Here is a 19,904-nt window from a genome sequence, read left to right as displayed (position 1 = left end):
AAATTACTATTCAACACATTTGTGGTAAAAAATTTCACATATTTATTATAAAGAAAAGATATCATAATATACATATAACTTATTAATTCTTGAATCTTGGTTTATATAACTGATTAATTCTTGAATCTTGGTTTTAAATTGCATGGAACACTCACATAAAATTTTGATAACTTGAAATCAAATATTTTTGACTTAAACATGCCATAGCATTTTGTATATATATGAGATATGATTAAAGAGATCTTATGGGACATATAAAATATTATGTTTAAAATTTTGTCTTTTCAAAAGTAATAATTTCATAATAAATTATTCATTTATTAATAAAGATTTAATTAAAAAATTACTATTCAATAACACATTTGTGGTAAAAAAATTCTCATATTTATCACAAGGAAAAGACAAAATGATCATAATATACATATAACTTATTGATTCTTGAATCTTGGTTTTAAATTGCATGGAACACTCACATAAAATTTTGATAACTTTGAAATCAAATGTCTTTGACTTAAACATGCCATAGCATTTTGCATATATATAAGATATGATTAAAGAGATCTTATGGGATATATAAAATAACCAACAAAGTTAAAATGAAATAGATGATTCATGTAAATTTATACCTCAAACTTTGCTTTCGAGATTATTTGCAAAGTATATAGGCCTAGCAAATATTAGGTAATTCTATATATTGGACAACAAATATAGTAAACCAAAGATAGTAGAGATAAGATCTTTAATATGTTTTTAAGAAAAATCCACTGATATATTATAAATTTTAACTATTTATTTATATATATCATTTTAGCTGGAAAAATGTAATTATATGTTGGATTTATTTTCCATAAATTTAGGGTTTTTTTTAAAGATGAAAAAAACATTGTTTTATATTATGTACCAATGCATATATTCAAAATGAGTCATAAGTACATTTAACTTTCATAATTCTTAATATTCTACCAACATACCAAGAAAATGATCTCATATCCTTCTATATTACAAAAGAGTGTTATCTACGTTGTCAAAACTGCCATAATTGAGATAGTGCCTTTCTATCATAATAGATTGTGTCAAAAAGAAAAAAACATAACCATATATGGGAGGAGAAAAGAGCCCTCACCCGATATTGTCTCCCTCTCCAAATAAGTATAATGTATGGTACCAAAATAATCAATAATCTCATGCTCTGACAACGAGTCTGCAACCTCATTCTTCTCACGGAATATGTGTCGGAAAGTGATCGTTGTAAAGGTACCACGGAGAAATTTGATCTAGGCGATCCAAGCAGAAAGATGTGGGGGGGAGAAATCTAGGTTTGACGATAAGCCATTGATGAGGATTTGTGAGTCCCCATAAATGAATAAAGTATCAATACACAACTCCCTGGAGATCCACAATAGGCCCCAGAGAGCCAAAGTTTTCGTCCTCATGTTGGTACCTGGTACACCATTCCAATGAAACTTGTAATGGCAAATTTTGTCCACCCGAAGCCAAACTTTGCAGCCACATTTGGAATTCTAAGTAGCATCGTCAAAGAAACCCGCACTGCGACCACATTTGGAATTCTAAGTAGCACCGTCAAAGAAACCCACGAGGAAATGTATTTAATTTGGAGCAAATCTGTGAGATCTATCATTAATTGTGCGAATGGGAACTCTGACATCATGTAGACTAAGAAGAACTTTGTGGATAATGAAATGAGTGTTGACCAGAATCCCTTCAAAGATAAGTTTGTTTCTAGCATGCCATATTTCCCAGGTGGTGAGAAAGGGAACAACCTTTACCTTTGTGTTGCGCTGCAACCACCATAAATAACAATTGACCATGTTTCCAAAGTCCCTAAAAGGAAGGTTTAGTGCAGTACATATGCGACTCCAGACACAAGATGAAATTGTACTTTCTAAGAACAAATGAAGGTAATTTTCAAATGAAGTCCTACACAAGGGTCATCTCCCCGATCCCATCAAACCCCTCTTGCATAAATTCTCCCATGTAAGGTTTTTATTTCTTCATTGTGAGCTAGTTAAAAAGTATGATTTTAATGGGGATGTCGATTTTCCAGACTAGTAAAAACCAGCAAGGCTGGTGTAGATTATGGAGAGAGTGTATGAGATACTTGTAATTTTCCGCCACCTCGATCAGATTTGTGCATAGCTTCCCTGCCCAGGTGAAAGAGTCCCCAACATCATATCTGTAAAGTCCGAAGAGCCTTAGTATTAGTATATATTCCTCCCACTCAGCTGCGAATATGCCAATCAGTCCTAACGTCTCTGTACGTTTCCGAACTAGAGAGCAACTCTTCCATCCAACTATGACCTGTTCTAATATGAAGATTCCTCTTAGGTGAAGGCGTTAAATCAAGTTACCTGTCATATTCTATGTAGCCTCCACTTCCTTGATGTTATCCATCTCGATGAGGATTCAATTCCCTCTGCCAAAAGTCCAGCAAATTCTCTGAAAGAACATGTCTCTCACCTTTTGGAAACATCTTTATATGTAGGAATCTGTGTTGCTTCCAATTAGTCCCAATCTGATCCAATCCTCTATCCTCCTATTTTGTAAGTACTTTGTAGCAACAATATCTCTCCATATATCATCTTTGAAGAATCCACGCCACGTTGATTTAATGATGAGAGTCTGCCCGAATAAACTGATGTCTAAGATGCCCCAACCTCGCAGATCCTTAAGAATATTTATATTATCTCATTTGGTCAGGTGGCATTTGTGGAGGTCCTCCCTTCCATACCAAATAAACTGTGCCATTATTTTTTTGATCTTGTTGACGATAATCGCAAGATGTACAAGTGTGCCCAATATACCGCTAGTTTTTGAAGTACAACTTGAACCAAAATATATCTATGCCCAGCGACAGACTTCTATGTGCCCAACCATTAATCTGCCTCGTGTATTTTTCTAATAGCCACAACCAATATGAAACTTTATACTTGTTTGGCTTGATCCAAAACCCCAAGTATGTGAGGCCTTCACATAAAGGCAGTGTTTTGAAGTTGAACATTCTCTCAGTATCATTAATCTACCCAAGGTCTCCTGCTAAATATATTACAAAATATTTTCCTTCATACCAGAGGCATCCCCAAAATGCTACAGAATGTTATGGAACAACCTCCATTGTGGGTGAGAAATCATTCCAAAAGCTAGTGTGTAATCTACAAAGAAATTATGTGAGATCTTGATACCAGCCACTAGTCTTATTCCATTAAAAGGCCCTCTGAAACTGCCCCCTTTAACTTTAGGCTAAGGTAGTCCATCATCAATATGAACATTAAAGGAGAAAGCGAACAACCCTGTCGAAGTCCCCTGCCAATAGTGAAGAATTTTGAGGGGTAGCCATTGATCAGTACCGCAAAATGTGTCATTGAGACACATGCCATTATCCATTATACAATAGAACAAGATAGGTCAATCTTAGTAAGAATAAGTCGAAGGAAGGTCCAATCAACACAATCATATGCTTTCCAGAGATCCACTTTCATCACAATTTCCTTCATCTTCATGGTATGTATCGAACGGATTACCTCCTGAGTAGTGGCAACAACATCATGTATCAGTCTGTTATGGAGGAAACCTGATTGTTCCCTTGAGATGTGGCTTGAGAGGGTTCCATTGATGCGTTCCACAATTAATTTGGAGATGAGCTTATAAGTAATGTTGCATAGCGAAATGGGACTATAGTTAAGTAATGTGGAAGTGGCAGATGCTTTAGGAATCAGTGCAAGGAAAGTGGATTTTACAGCTCTTGTTACACACCCCTGAGACCATGATTCTTCTACCATGTTTACCAAGTCCTCCATGACCAAATCAAAGAAATGAAGGAAAAAATCGACTATCCACCCATCTGGACCTGGGCTTTTATCCTTTGCAAATGTTTTTAGCACCTATAGAATTCCATCTGATGTAACTGATCTATATATTTCTGCGTTCAACTCCTCATTGAGTACATGTGGGTAATCATTCAAACCCGAAATCTGATCCTCAATATAATTTCCAGGTCGTTTATGAAAGAAAGAAAGTCCGGAAGTTTTGTACTGCTTCACAGTGAATCTCCTTGGTTGTATATGCTACAATTTCATCTAGTCTTTGAATTTTCCAAATGGTATTCTCATTTTTTCTTGGGTTTGCATATTGAAGAAAATATTTAGTGTTTTTGTCGCCTTCCTGCAACCGAAGGGCTCTCCTCTTTAATCGTTAGGTTGCCTCCTAAATGTGGAGGATCTGTCACTTCCTGCACTCCAGGGTTTTGAGAATGTCCCAAATGTTTCCAAATGTATTACCCCTCTCCACCAAATTGTAAAGTTTCTAAATTTCCATCGTAATATCCTTCAATTCCCTAGATTCTATTAAATTTGAATTGTATGCCCAGACGAGGGTGCTCCTGTCTCCACTGTAACACAATCGACATATGGTCAGAGATGAAAGATTTTTCTACCCATGATCGCAAATAACCTAGACTCTCCAGCAAGTTTTCATGTACTAAGAATCGATCTATTCTTTTACCAATGTGGTCGTCACCCACACAACCGTTGTGCTAGGTTGGAGTCGGAGAAGAGATATGATATCCAGTAAATGGTTGGACTCAAATAGCTGGCAAAGATGGTTAGCGAGGGGATCCACCCTACATCTGACACCCCAACATTCATCCCCAGATAAAACTGCATTGAAGTCACCTGCCAGCATTAGAGACCCAATTTTGAGTATATCACAGTCATCCATGCGCTTCCAGAATGAATATTTGTCATTATAAGGTGCATATATACTAAGGAAGTGTAGTCTAGTTGGATAACCTTGAATATAACCAGTCAGAAGAATACCACTAAAAAAATTATAAGTAGTAATAGTGGCCCATCTACGATCCTAGAGTGCGGCCATACCACCAGATAAACCAAAAGAATTAACAACAACCATATGCCAATCTGGGAAATTTTATAGAAATATTTGTAAACTTTATAAGCAATGATCATCATCTCTTGTAAAAGAATCAGAAAGGGGCGAGTAGAATTGAAGAGTTGTTTGAGGGAAAGGATTTTGAAGTGGTCCCCCAGGCCACACAAGTTCAGTGAGAGGTAATTCATCGCACAGGCATGTCATTGGGCGAGGTTGCTCTAAGGGCCCGAGTGAATGCATAGGTGATAGGAGTGTCACGAAGTCCATCAGAATCCCAAAGGTTAGGGATCTGAGGTTTGTGCTTCCCCTTTTTTCGAATAGTGACATTACGAGTAGAATTTGGGCTGATAGAGATAGGAGAGGGGTGAGAGGGGCCCTTATGCTGAGATAGCTGCACCAAGTCAAGAGTCGGATTGGCCATGAGAAAATCCAAGTTTCTACCTACAGAATTGTGGGGGGAAAGGTTAGCCAATGTTTGCGACTGAGAGGGAGATCGGGGAGAAGTGGAAATCAGGGTAGGATGGGACAGACTTACAACGAGAGGGGGAGAATGTGACCACAAAGGGTTTTTAGGTGGGGGGGCCAACAGGTCATGGGTCGGTGTAGTAACCTATTGATTTAGGGAAGGCGTATGATACAAATGAATGGGAGAGGGAGAAGAGGGTTTCTGACAAAGATTGTCAAGTGATAGAACAAAGTGAGGGGGAGGATGAGGGGAAACAGAAGGGGAGAAGGAAGGAATATCAATGAATGTAGGAGATTTCCCAGAGAAATATTCGGTACCTGATTTATTTGAGCTACCATGTGCAGCGTCCACCTTGTGTTTCTGGTGCCCACCGCCTCATCTCCTTTGTATTTCGTTGTATTTAAACCTTCTTGGGCAATGTTCTAGAAGGTGTCCCTTGTGGTGGTATAACAAACATCTAAAAGGAATACACCAGTAATCCAGGCACTGATGGTGAATAGAAACATCCCAAGTCAAATCAATCTGTTCTGGAAGTCCACCAAAGAAACCCATTTCCATGAGGATCTAGGCAACCCATTTATCACTGGAATCCATACATTTTGCATCAGAATATACAAATCGGCCTATAAAGTTTCCAATCTCCATGAAAATCCTATGAGTCTAAAATTCCAGAAGGAGGTACGGTATTTTTACCTAGACAAAGTTATTCCTCGGTGTGTCTCGAAGGGGATTAAACCCCACATACCAGTTATAAATGTGGAGGAAACTATGTCTGCGAACCCAGGGGATGTTTCTAATATGGTACAAGTCCTCCTAGTGCAAGAAATGAAAGTTTAACCATTCATTCATAAGCATACTCACCTTTGGCAGATACTCGAGAATGGAGGTCCAGGTTTTGTTAACCCACAACTGCATGTCATGTTCGTTCATATCAACAAAACAACACCTTCCACCCAGAGCTCTTTTATGCAAGCTACTTACACGATCCCACATAACATCATAGCCAAAATTGAGGATTTTTGTGCTAGAGGAGGGATTGATGGGTTTTCCATGCACACACAAACCATGTCGATTACCACCTCGATGAGATGTGTGATCAGAAGACCCGGATGTTGCATGTGTGCCACCTGAAATGGGTGCACCAGAAGTAGGATGGTTTGAGAGACCAATGTTTAAGTGGCATGGAATCGAGGAGTGATGTGGGAGGTGTGTGCTTTACACTGCAAGAATATCATGTAAGAATGCCTCCTGTGTCTACACATCAACGTCCAGTGAAGCAACGAAATTAGCAAGGTAGGTCGTGTGACATAGAGAGTGTAATGATAAAAGAGGATGTCACGACAATAAAGGGGAAATCCAACTGTATAACAGTGTATAAGTGATCAGGGTAGGTATGAGGTCTTGGGAACAAGGGAGGATGGAGATAATGTTATCGGGAGAGCAGTCCGAGTACAGCAGGAGCGGAGTCTAATCGCGATCTCGAGAAGATGGACTTGACAGTGGAAGGTAAATTCCACTCCTGACCGATGTGGAATAGGGAATAAAAACTTCGTCGTTTCCAAAAATGGACCCAAAGCATGCATGTATATTGTCAATCGGCAATAAATGGAAGACGACACCGACACCATAACCCAATGTGGTAATATACCATAAACCACCAAAAAACCAAGGGTGGAAGAATAAAATAAACCAACGTACCAATCTAGTAATAATATCTCACCCACTACATAATAAAAATGCTAGTGTTCAATAATTGCACCACCTTCGAAGCAAGAGATATTAATCCTGTCACATCGAAATCAAGAGATATCAAATCCACCCAAAATCGTTTGTTGGAGTGAATAATGCCCTGTATTCAAATGATCGAGGAGTCATTAAAATTATCCCAGAAAATAGTGATTTCCATCAGCTTGTTGAAATTCTAATAAGCGCCACCCCGACTAAGTCCAGATCAAGCAAGAAGTATCATACTAGGCGGAAATGGTGAAGAGATAATGGACTTGTAAGTCACAAGATATAAAAATATTCACAACAACAACATCACCAACACCCCCGACACTTGCACCACTTATGCCAACATCTAAAAACAAGCTCTTTGCATGGTCATGAAATGTAAAAAGAACCTAACCATTTCTTCCACAGGAAATATAGCTTCGACTGGTTCGGGGGAATCTCAAGGTCAATGTCTTCTACTGGTTTTATAATCTTTAGAAAACAATTCCACTCGAACATATGGCCTCTAACGTCTATAGTCGAGTTGTTCTATAAAAATAAGATATAATATGTATAGAGCTGCAAAAAGGAGGAAAACAATTTGTAATATCTCCAAAAAGGGGTGATGAAACATCCCACTTAGACGAGTGGAAGTCAATTGTCCGAAGAAATACCAACAAAGACAAGCAATATCCTTAAAATCTATAGCAAGCTATAAGACCCCAATAATGACTTTAGTATCAAGACCTGACTCTGATGAATGACCATTGATATAGGTGGATATTGGTGGCCACCCACCTATCCCACCTAAACCCCCCAGTCATTTTCATTTGTTTCCTTGTTCATTTCACCATTTACTATTTTTAGTAGTTTTTCGGGTCTTGAACTTTTGGAGCAGTTTTGACCCCCTAAACGACTTTTTTTGGGGTCCACGACAGATACAAGCCTGCAGCGAAACTTGTAGTACTTGGAGAGACTTTTCCAACAAGGTATTGTGCATGCCAAATGAAGATAATATGACCAAGTTACGACCCCAGGAAGTTGGTTGCCCAATTAACCCCAACGGGGCCCACAAACTCTTGGTGTTACATCTCCTGGGGTTAGGATTTTGGTTGTTTAGGGTTTTCTCATGTTTTCCAATAATAAATAGGCCCTTGAGCCTCATTGTAACACAGTTCAGAAGCATGTAGCCGCCACATCTCTTCTTAGAGATAAACTACCATCACCCGAGCTATTTTATTTCCATTCTATTTGTAAGCATAGTTCAATATTTTTCTATTAATGAAATGAAGTGTTTTTCTGCTGCATCTTTGTGTTTATGATTATATCTGTAATGTATTGCGTTCTTGTTTAAGTTCGTGCCAAGAACCCTGCAGAAACCAAAATTTAAAGTTAATTTTACAAAAAAAAATAAAAAACAAAGTAATATATATTTATACTATTTGATTAAGATTAAAATATAAATAGGTTAGAGAAATAATTTAATATATTCATTTAATTTTAAGTTATTTATAATTTGTATAATTAATATATAAAATTTTAATTTATATTTTATAAAAAATTAAAAACTAAATTAATATATATTTAAAATGATTGAAATTGGCTTAGTCAGATGTATTTTAAATAATGATACAGGTTTAAACGGGTTTAATTAATTATTTAAAATTTAAAAATATTTATAAAGTTGGGAAATTCTCTCTTGTAACTTTAGTAAGTTGAGCCGGAATCTCAACATTTTAATTAGATTGATTGTTTTTGGCTACTTTTAATCTATATCATAATAATAAACATATGGTTGGTTGATTTTTTATAAATCATCACAAATAGTGTGTGTGATTGTTATTTTTCTAATATTATTTTTAGATTTTTATAATAAAATTTTGAAAAATATATTTTATGTTTTAGATTTGAAAAATATATTTTATGTTTTAGATTTGAATTATTTAAATGGAAAGCTATAAAATCTAAAAAGTATGACAATGTTGTTGGGATTTGGGTGGCACATGAGTATGTCTTTTATGCAATTTCTTTTTTATATTGAAGAAGCCTTGCTTGGCTCTTTCTTTAGTTAAAAATCCTTGAAACTCTCTTCTGTATTTTTAAAAAACCTCACACCTGAGGGTATATACATCACCAACTACTAAACAAAATTAAATAACTTGTTATCAAGCACTATTAATATCATTTCTTGCATCTATATTCTTGAAATTGAATAAAGCAATGAAGAATTAGGTAAATCGGAATATACACACATCTTGGGTGGTTCCGGCCAAAAATGAAATTGACAGATGCTTTAAAAATATTTCCCAATCATCCCAAGAAAGCTGAAGAGAATCAACTATATTCAATGAGAATTATCTTTCAATTATTTGTTTTTAATCACCTAGGCATTCATGTCTCTTATGGACGATCTATTATGATAACACATAAATATAAGTTGGGTATGAACATTATGAGCTAGGCATTGCTTGTGAGAATTGAACCTCGATGGAGCTAGAATAGGGCCCTACTTTCACTAACCTGGCTCCATCATTTACAAGTGTTTCATCAAAAATGTTTTAAAAACTCAAACAACAAAGAGGTCATCGATCTTAGTTGGAATATTGGAATTGATTGAATGTTTGTAAACCCTTTACTGTTGCTCCTCCATTCAATCTATTTATAGTCAGAATCGAACAAAATACTCCTTGTTTGCAGCAATGGAAAAGAAAATTGCACCAACTTTCAACCTGTGTTCTACTCATTAATCAATTAGTGGAGAAACCCTCAACCCAAATCCTTTCCGTAATGAATTGCTAATGAAATGGTGACAAATGTTTTATAAATAAGCAATTTCTAACTGGCCTATAGAACAAACAACAAAGAGTTCATTAAACTTACGTGGAAAATTGGAATTGTTTGAATGAATGTAAACCCAAACCCTTTACTACTGTGGTATTTCTCCTCTCTTCATTCTATCTATAGTTGGAATCGACCAAAATACTCCTGGTTAGCAGCATTGCGAAAAGAAAATTGCACCAGCATTGCGAAAACAAAATTGCCCCAACTTCAAATTATGGGAAATACCTATCCAACACGCAGAAGTGTATTGTCAATCTTCCCCAACCTACGACTAGATTCTTCAAGTCGTTGTAAGGGTTGGTTACTCATTTCCAACCAGGTTCTCATATGGATGCTTTAAAATGTTATTCAAAAGGTCAATGGATGCTTTAAAATGTTATTCAAAAGGTTTCCCTAATGGCTTAGACATAGATTGAAATAGAGTGAGTCACTTCAAAAGGTATGATACTTCACCTCAAAGTAGAGTGATCTCTCTTTTTAAATGGATATGAGTTTTAGATTCGTTGGATGGAAGGGAGGCTTGGGTAAGACATTGTGACATGTTGAGGGCCAGGGAAAAAAATATAAAAAGGGCAAGGATCATTCCTTATTTCCTTGCTCCCAAAAAAAAATGGTATGGCTGGTTAGGCATTATTGGATGGCTCTGGGTTCTGGTCATGCAACTTTATGTCACCATTAAGAAGGCTTGATGCGACCCCTCTGCTCTCCTGCCGAGGCACAAGAAAGAAAATGACGTCATATAATAAGAGTATTTACGTTATATAATGGGGGGTTGGCTTCTTTTTCAAAGTATAGAGCATATTAGCCCATACTTTTGTTGTTCTAAACTATTGGCCTTTGAACAACATGGTCACATTCTAGTTCTTACATTTTCATTTAAGAATTACGAAATTGTTGGAACACATTTTTATCCCCTTTTTTATGTTGGTTAATGATAAGAGCTTGAGCAACAATTCACTTAGATAAGTCTACAATTAATAGAGATAAGATTACAGTTAAGAATTTATAATCAGTGTAGATTCTTCTTAACTTCGGATCTATCAAGCATCAAGAGGGATCTATCATGCATTAAGAGATTTGATCCCTCTCAATGCTCAGTAGATCTAGAATTAAGATGAATCTAGAGTTGTTTAATTATTAATAATTAATCATTACAATTATTTATTTTATTTTAAATTCAATTTAATTTTTATTTTTATGTAATTGGACTAAGTCATAATGTTTTAATTAATAAATAGTTGTTTTGTTTTGTTGTTATGTAATTTGATTGATTTAAAATGTTTACATAACATAACAAGACAAGACATTACATCTCTTCCATAGGGGGTTGGAAAGCGTCTCTCGTCACAACAATAAATCAAGTAATCATAGTGAGGGTAAGATTATTGATATTTTATAATGCTTTTAATGAAAACTAAACATGCATATTCATTTTCTTTTTTATTATAGTCGACATTTCTTTTCTATTTCAAGAATATTTTATTTTTATTTTAAGAAGTACACTTGTCAATTCCACATTGAGCACAAACATAATCACACATCGCCCTCATACTAGATTGTAGAATGTGCCTCTTGGCACAAACAATTGTTTAGAATTATAAGTAATTTTAATCTTATGTGGTGTTGAGAGACATAAAATTTTAGAAGTTTCTTATGATGATTTTTAGTCTCGGGCCTTTTAAATTCAAAGGTGGTGAAAACATCTCAATGTCAGTAAAATGAATAAAAATATTTACAACATCTGTGTCAAAGAATCTAAGATGATAAATTTATATATTAAGATTAGTTTTAATTTTTTTCATGAAACAATTAATATTAAATTTTTTTCTTATTATTATTAATTTGTTCAATTTCAATACCACCTTCATGAAAATTAGTTCTTATTATCATTAATTTATTCAATTTGGTTACTACCTTTATTTTCATGTCTTCTTTTAATCACAATATCAATTTTGAGCCACCCATTTACAATTTCTATAATCTTTTGTTCCATTCCATCTATCTTTTGTTCCAACTATTTCATCTTCTTATCTATTTCTTCCATATTTTTATCCATATCCCATTTAAATGATTCTTGCATTTGTGACAAATCATACTTCATAGTATTAATTATTTCCTTGACTCTCCAACTTGGATAAATGGTATTGCACGTCTTCCATTTCTTCATCAATCATCGCTAAGTTTCCTAGATGTTTAAGTGGTGAAGTAACTTTTGAAGAACCCTTAGGAGCCATGTGGGTAAAATATAATGCTCCTTTATTTCCTCTTTATTACAAATTTTGAATCACCAAAAGTAGATATTTCAATCAAAAGTTATTATAATTGTAAGTTACTTACCTTTCAAAACCCTAATTAGTAGACTATTTAGATGACTAGCCTTTGTCCTGAAATATCTTTGAAATTTGATCTTAATAAATATGAATTTATTTATTTTTTCAAAGGAACAAATAAATTTTTATTAATAAAAACATCTAGTTCCAAGGCCAGTACCTATACATAAGTCTTCATGTTCAAGGATTAAGCTACATTCAAAAAGCTAGACTATAGCTAACCTATTTTTATGGCTACTTTTACCCATATTTCCAAAAATATTCCTACTGTAGTCCTTACAATTTTTGCCTAATAAAAACTTATATCGACATAACATCAAAAAACTTCAATTGATGAATATTATCTATCATTGGACATCCAGCCTTTTGCTGACATATTTCAGAATTAAGTGCGTTGGTCTCCTTTTGTTAATTCTCACATTGATCCATGTTGACTCTTTCTTTTTGAGGTGCACATTGGTCCCATCTTCCTCTCTGATAGGTTGAACACCATTGTTGGATCCTCCTTTGCTTTATGTCACCTTGCTTTCCAAAATTTTCAACTGAGAGTGAACCTCTGCCTAAAATATCTCCAATTTACTTTGCAATGCCACAAATTTGGTATTGTAATACTCCATTTTTTAGATATGGTCAAAATAGACGGAATCTACCCATGGTATTCCCCTTCAATTTTCAAGGGAAACTAATAAAATAAAGCTTTTAGAGAGTTTACCAATCCTATAAAAGGGGATAAGAGCTAGGCGTTGTGATCATCCAGAGTTATCTATCTATTTGTCTTGTGGAGAACTTGGCGAGGGAAGTTCTAGTCTGATCCTGGGACGAAAACCACACAAAGATTGTGTTGGTGTATCCATCCAGGATTCATAAGTGGGCTTCATTGTCTTCATTTTATTGTGTCAAGTAGTTGATTCGAATTGGATCATTATATTATTTTTCATCCATCTTGATGCATTTGGAGTGGAAAAGTGGAGGAATCATCTCACGATATCGTTTTTACTAGTGGGACCCAGTTTGGCGAAACGGGGTCTGAAACCTTCTGGGAGCGTTTTGAGGCATCAAATGACGCTTTTTGGGGGTACAAAACTTTGCCACAAAATTGCTGCAACTTTTCATGTTATTCTACACAAAGAGAACTTTCCTACGATGTAAGAATCACATCAATCGAAGTCCGTATGCAAAATTTATGCCACTCAGAAGTTGAACTTCCTGTTTTCACACCTATAGTTCGGGAGGATGCCACATAGCCCCCATTATTCATGGAAAATGGGCTAGCCATGTGTTTGTGATGTAAAATACTCTAGAAGAGTCTATTTTGTAACTCTAGTTAAGAGTTGATGTAGTCAAACTTGACCACTAGTAGGCTATCAGCCTGTGTTATAACCAGGCCACTAGGAGGAAGTGACATTCCATTATTTCGAGAGAATTTTGTTCCATAGTTGACAAAATATAGCTAGGAAAGATAGGAGGTAGAGTACACAGAATGGATCTATGCACTATAGCAGCCCACGAGCCACAACCATTACTTCTTTATATCAACAGCCATATTTCTAAACAGAGAAAGAGAGCGAAGCAACCTCACCTTCCAACTATGTTTTCTCCCGAAAGGGTTCCCTAGAGAGAATATATTGTGTATTATGTGTGTGTGAGTTTATTTTGTCATTCTCTACTTTTCTGTTTGATTTAGTTTTACATGCATGCACTAATTATAGTTAATTTTAGTAATCTAGAAATTAAATAAAATTGTAATAGTGTAGAATCTCAGATTTTTAATATACTATTATCAAATCTATTGTGACGAACTATCCAATGGAATATCCATGACAATTTACTGATCATTTGGTATCAAAGAGGGTTTCTTTAGATATTTTGGGGAGATTGCAAGGATCTAGAATGGCGAAGCTGAAAATCGTAAAACCCTAATCATGGGCGATGAATCTGTAAATGAACCTTGTGATCCTGCAGAGGTGAGGTTTTCATGGCTCGAAGAACAAGTCGCTGATATAAATGGCAATGTCAACCTCTTGATGGTAGCCCTAAGAAATAAGCTGGGGATATTTGGAGAAGAAGGGGGTTCAAATGCAGAGGAAAAATCAGAAGGGTGATCGGGAGATCACGAAGACACAAATAACCAGCTGAAGAAAGAACTCGGAAAATATCAATCGAGTTCGATTGTCGTGAACCAATCCATGTTTAAAGTGGAAGAAAAAATTGATATCAAGCCATACCATGGCAAGATCGATGCTTTGAAGCTGAACCACTAGTTGCAGCAACTCGAAGTTTATTTCATTTTCCATGTCACTGAGGAAGGGCAGAAGATCTCATTCGCGCGACTGAAATTGGAGGGCCTTGCATTGACTTGGTGGGAGAGCCACACGGAAACCCTGAGGTTGGAGGGAGAACCTTGAGTGACCAAGTGGGAGGATTTAAAAACTCTCATTAAGTCATAGTTTTATCCCATTGGGTATGTGGAAGACCAGTGGATCTCGTGGCATTACTTCAAGCAAAATCTGGGCCAAAGCGTGCAGGAGTACACCACAGCATTTAGAAAGATGGTTATAATGTTAGGTATCTCTCCAAAGAACCCAAATGTACTCCTCAAGTATTTGGGGGGTTTGCATTGCCATCTACGTGAACAAGTGATGTTGTTCAAGTCCAAAACAGTAGACGAGGCTTGTGTACAGGCACAGTACCTGGAGAACATTTGTCTAAAAAGAGCACAATCAAGTGGATCGAAGCAAAAGGAGAAACAAAATGCTTCTAAGGATGGGAAGAAGAAGAAAAAAGGGGGAAAAGATAAAAAGATGACAGCTACAACACAACAGTGCAAAGATCCTAGCAGTCACTACAACATTGATGGCCATACAAAGAAGAAGTGTTGGAAGTTGCATCCAGAGCTAAACCCAAAGAACAAGAAGAAAGATAATAAGAAGAAGAATCTCATGGCCACTTATTCGAGTAAAAAATTTGAAATCAACTCGGATGTGGATGAGAATATCGTTTCTACATCAGTGCAGAAGGAGGTGAATTTGAGTATCCTTTAGCAACAGGAAGAGAAAAAAATAACCAAATTATTCCATGTAAAGATACAGGTCAAGAAGACAAATATTGATGCTCTGTTTGACTAAAGATCATGGGAAAATCTCATTGCAGTAGATCTAGAAAAGAAGTTGTGGCTGGAAGTTCGGGATCATCCAAACCCATATCCACTAGGATGGGTACATAATGATGCAGATCTGAAGGTAACAAAACAATGTAAATTAGATTTTCCATCAGTGCTGATTTTATTGATGAAGTAGATTAGGATGTGGTTCCCCTTGATGTATGTGGAGTTGTGTTTGGAAGTCCATACATGTACATGCATGATGTAATATTCAAGAGAAGAGCTAACCAATACCACCTCATCAAGGATGGAAAATCATTCATCATCAACGCGCACAAAGGCAAGTAAAAAATTTCACTAGTAAGTTCCGACCAAGCCAGGAAATTGATTAGTTCTAGCAAGAATTATGTTTTATTGTTTTTAAGAGAAAATTAGTCTGTAGAGGAGTCAATAAGAGGTAAGGCATCCCTAGAGGGGTGTACTAAGAAACAAAAAAAACAATTGGAGGAGTTGTTACAAGCATACAAGTATGTGTTCCAAGGGCCTAAAGGGATACTACCTAAGAGAGAAGTGGAGCACGAGATCCAGCTATTGCCAAATATTGGGTTGTATAGGCAGTCCGTTATAGAAGCAAGTGAGGTGAAGAAACAATTGTAGCAGTTGTTGGAACACTGTGTCATTCAACCAAGTACATCACCATGTGGGTCACCCATCATCATTGTGCTAAAGAAGGATGGGACTTGGCGGGTGTGTATAGATTACAAGGCATTGAATAAAATCACGCTTAAGAATAGATACCCCCTGCCTAGGATAGATGATCTACTAGATCAGTTGCAGCAAGAAAATTATTTCACCAAGCTGGACTTGAAGTCTGGATATCACCAGGTTCGAGTCGAAGAAGAAGATACATGGAAGATCACCTTCAAAACCAGGCAAGGTATGTATGAGTGGTTAGTTATGCCATTTGGCCTATGTAATGCACCAGCCACATTTATGAGATTAATGAATGATGTACTACGCCCTTTTATAGATTCATTTGTTATTGTATATTTGGATGATATACTAGTATATAGTTCTACCTAGGAGGAGCATATTTCACATTTGGCGCAGGTACTAGAAACACTGAAGAAGCACCAGCTATTAGCAAATGTCAAGAAGTGTGAGTTTGCACAACAATCCTTGGTGCAGTTGGGGTATGTGATTGGTGGAGGAGAATTGAAGATAGATCCTTCCAAGATGGAGGCCATCATGAAATGGTCGGTGCCTACTAATGTTATTGAGGTTAGGAGTTTCGTTGGAGTAGCACAGTACCTGAGAAAATTCATAGCCTCGTTTTCAGTGGTAGCAGCACCGCTCCACGCCATAACAACAAGTGGCAAGAGTTTCTAGTGGGGAAAAGGGCAAGATAAGGCTTTCGATGAGTTAAAGAAGAAGATTTGTGAAACACTAGTTCTAGCATTACCAAACTTGCAACGACCCTTTGAAGTGGAGACATATGCGAGTGGGTATGCTATGGGAGTTGTCTTGATGCAAGGAGGAAGGCTTGTTTACTACCATTATGAAGTATTTGATGGGGTAGTTATTAACTACCCTACCTACGATAAGGAGATATATACCATGGTGCATGTTATGAAGAAGTGGAAGCACTATTTGATGGGAAAGGAGACAATAATCCACATGGATCACGAGTTGTTACAATACCTGCAGGCCCAGAATAAGCTACAATAAACTAGACATTACAAGTGGATGGGGTTTTTATAGTAGTTTCATTTGGTGATCAAGTATAAGAAGGGAAACACAAACAAGTTGGTTGATATTCTTTCAAGGCCACCCACATCAAAGATTACAACTTTTGGGACTCTTATGCACATGGAGCCATTCACCCATGATGCATATAGAGAGGCATATTTAGAAGATGAGGACTTTAAGGAGGTGTATCAGCGGTTGCAGAGTCAGAGTCATGTGCACGATGGAGACAACATTGTTAACTACCATCTCCAAGATGGGTTACTCTATAGGCTGGATAAGCTATGTGTTCCTAAAGGTGAGCGTTTGCAGCTGATTAGAGAGGCTCACACCTCCAAGGTTGTAGGGAACTTTGGTGTAGGGAAGACCATGACTAACTTGTAGAGGTATGTGTATTGGCCCAAAATACAAGAACAAGTAGCTATGTTCATAAGAGGATGCATGCTTTGTTGTACTAGCAAGCCTATCAATAGGAAACAAGGTCTGTATCATCCCTTACCTGTACCTACTCGTTCTTGGGAAAGAATTTTCATGGACTTTGTGGGAGGTTTATCGACAACTAGGAAGTTGACAGGTTCAGCAAGATGCGTGTTCTGATTGTTGGGTTGTGTTATATTCTTTCCATGACTAGCTCCCCTAGTTAACTGGGGGGTTAGAGAGGGGTGGTTAGCCCCCCTCTATGGGGTCTGGGGCAGTGCTCTGGGGAAATTTTTTGGGAACCTATATTAGGTGGGCAAACCTACCTATGGTTTTGTGCATGGTTTTTGCACATGGTTTTGGGCGCGATGGTTTTCGGTCCATGGTATTGGATGCTTTGGCATGTATATATATGTATTGTAACATTGAAAGGAATATAATGAAAAATCAAGCTGGTAGTCTCAATTTTTGGATCTAGGGGAAAATCTCAGTGTATATGTGTTTTATGTGTTATGCTCTCGCTATTTTTTATTTTCTGTGTTTTAGAATTCGTATGCAGGTAATTTATGTACGGGGTTAAAACCTACATTTGGTATCAGAGTTGTTTTGAATTCAAGGGAATGTCTTTATTGCTGAGGGGTTTTGCTCGGGCCTGTGGTAGACCCTGTTTAGTGGGATATCTGTGAGATCGATTATGGTGGTGAAATAAGAAGGCGAGCAGTGGAAAGATAAAGATCAATAAATTTAATGGTTAGAGTTTTGAGTTATGGAAACTCAAGATGGAGGATCTATTGGTAGGTAAACATCAATGGATCGTGGTAGATCTAGGTACTAAACCAATGGGAGTGTCCGATGAAGAATGGAAGAAGTTGGATTGGAAGGCAAAGAGCACAATACGATTATGTGTCTCAGACTCAGTATTGCTGAATGTATCAAGGTAAGCTATGGCTAAGGCTTTGTAGGACAAGTTAGGGACTTTGTACCAATCTAAGTCTCTGGTGAATAAACTGTTCCTACAGAAAAATTTGTATAACCTGAGGATGAAAGATGGAGACTTGGTGACAGAGCATCTGAATGCATTTAATATTGTGGTAAGGCAGTTATTATCTGTTGATATTAAAATTTCAGATGAAGATAAGTGCATCAGTTTGTTGTGTTCTCTACTAGATTCATGGGATAGTCTGGTTATTGCAATAGGTAGCAATGAAATTGCCTTGTAGTTTGATGAAATAGTCTCATCCTTGCTGACAGAGGAGATGAGACAGAAAAATATGGAGAGACTGAATGGTGATTCCTTGTCTGTATGATGACAGTCCTAGATCAGAAACAAAATAAGTCATCGAGTGGGAGATCTATATCTAGAGGGAGATATAAATCTCCAGGAAAACCTGTAAAGGTGTGTTGGAAATGCAGAAAGGAAGAGCACTACAAAAGGGACTGTAAATCTAAAGCTCCTGACAAAGGAAAGGGATATGATGATGCTCCTTTTGCAGAGGCAAAAACCACCTTAGATGAAGGTAGGGATGTGTACTTGGCTTCTTCAAGTACACATGTAGATCATGAGGCATGGTTGATTGATTCAAGTGCATCCTTTCACTTCACTCCCCATAGAAAGTGGTTCTGCGAGTATGAGAAATATGACGGTGGTGACGTCTTCTTGGGGGATGATAGGAAGGCTAAAATCGTTGATCGTGAAAAAGTTAAGTTGAAATTGCATGGTGGAAGGATTAGAACACTTCTGGGTGTTCTGCATATTCCTACATTAGCCAGAAATCTAATTTCTGTAAGAAAGATGGATGATGCAGGAGTAAAAACAGTGTTCGAGAAGGATACCTGCAAGATGGTTCGGGAAGCACTGGTATTGATGTGGGTAGTTCAGATTCGAACTTTATACAAGCTGCAAGGTAACACTGTTGTTGATGGGTGCAATAGTTCTGTGGTTCCTGAAAGTGGAGTAGAAAATCTAGTGGTCTCTGGAGAAAAGACCATGTTATGGCATCAAAGGCTTAGACATATTGGAGAGAAGGGCCTTCGAATACTTCATGGTAAAGGTATGGTAGAAGGTATGAATAATAGCTCTCTGGATTTTGATTTCTGTGAAAATTGTGTATATGAGAAATAGAATCAGGTGAGTTTCCCCTCTGGTGGTAAGAGGGCGAAACAAATATTAGAGCTTGTGCACAGTGATGTGTTTGGACCTGTGAAGGTTCCATCACTGGGTAATTCTGTGTACTATGTATCATTTATAGATGACTTCTCAAGGAATACATGGATATATTTCCTTAATAAGAAATCTGAAGTCTTTGACAGGTTTAAAGAATTTAAGGCTCTGGTGGAAAACCAGACAGAGAAGAAGATAAAGGTGTTGAGGACAGATAATGGTGGA

Source organism: Pinus tabuliformis, chromosome J, assembly GCF_031772625.1.
Source record: "Pinus tabuliformis cultivar Carrire ecotype Pingquan chromosome J, CPIR1, whole genome shotgun sequence".
Lineage (NCBI taxonomy): Eukaryota > Viridiplantae > Streptophyta > Pinopsida > Pinales > Pinaceae > Pinus > Pinus tabuliformis.
This window is presented reverse-complemented; position numbering follows the sequence as displayed.